Below are 495 nucleotides of genomic sequence, written 5' to 3' on the forward strand. Positions count from 1 at the left end.
GAGGAGGGAGAAAGGGAGGGGGGGGTGGGGGGGGTGGACCTCCGACGAATATTAATAATAAAATGTCCCCAGCTTCAGACAAACAATACATTAATTAAAACCAAATACACAGTCTATGCAGTATTGACCTTGGGTGTATCCTGTTATTCAAAAAAATAAATAAATATCACACAAGTTCACCACTGGTAGGAAAAGGAAATCTCTATTTAAAAAAAAAAAAAAAATACTGCAATAAATTAATATTTAAAACAGATATTGTAAAAAAATAAAAATAAATACACAACCACCACTGGGATGTCCAGTGTCTCCCACACCACCCAGTCCCAATAAATCCCGGTGGTGCTTCAGATTTGGCCCGTAACAGCCCGCATGGCTCGGCCTGGCTCCTCTGGATGTTTCCTGGTTGTTAGGCAGACTAATCTTCGCTATTTCAAGTACACTAACTCCACATTTCCATTTCCACCCCCCCCCACACACACACACACACACACACAC

General features: G+C 41.6%; 1 protein-coding gene across 1 annotated transcript in view; it reads right to left on the reverse strand.

Moving 5' to 3' along the window:
• LOC116686621 (AT-rich interactive domain-containing protein 5B) overlaps positions 1 to 495 on the reverse strand; it is a 54284-nt gene that overhangs the window by 52669 nt on the left and 1120 nt on the right.

Source organism: Etheostoma spectabile, unplaced genomic scaffold (genome assembly GCF_008692095.1).
Source record: "Etheostoma spectabile isolate EspeVRDwgs_2016 unplaced genomic scaffold, UIUC_Espe_1.0 scaffold405, whole genome shotgun sequence".
NCBI lineage: Eukaryota > Metazoa > Chordata > Actinopteri > Perciformes > Percidae > Etheostoma > Etheostoma spectabile.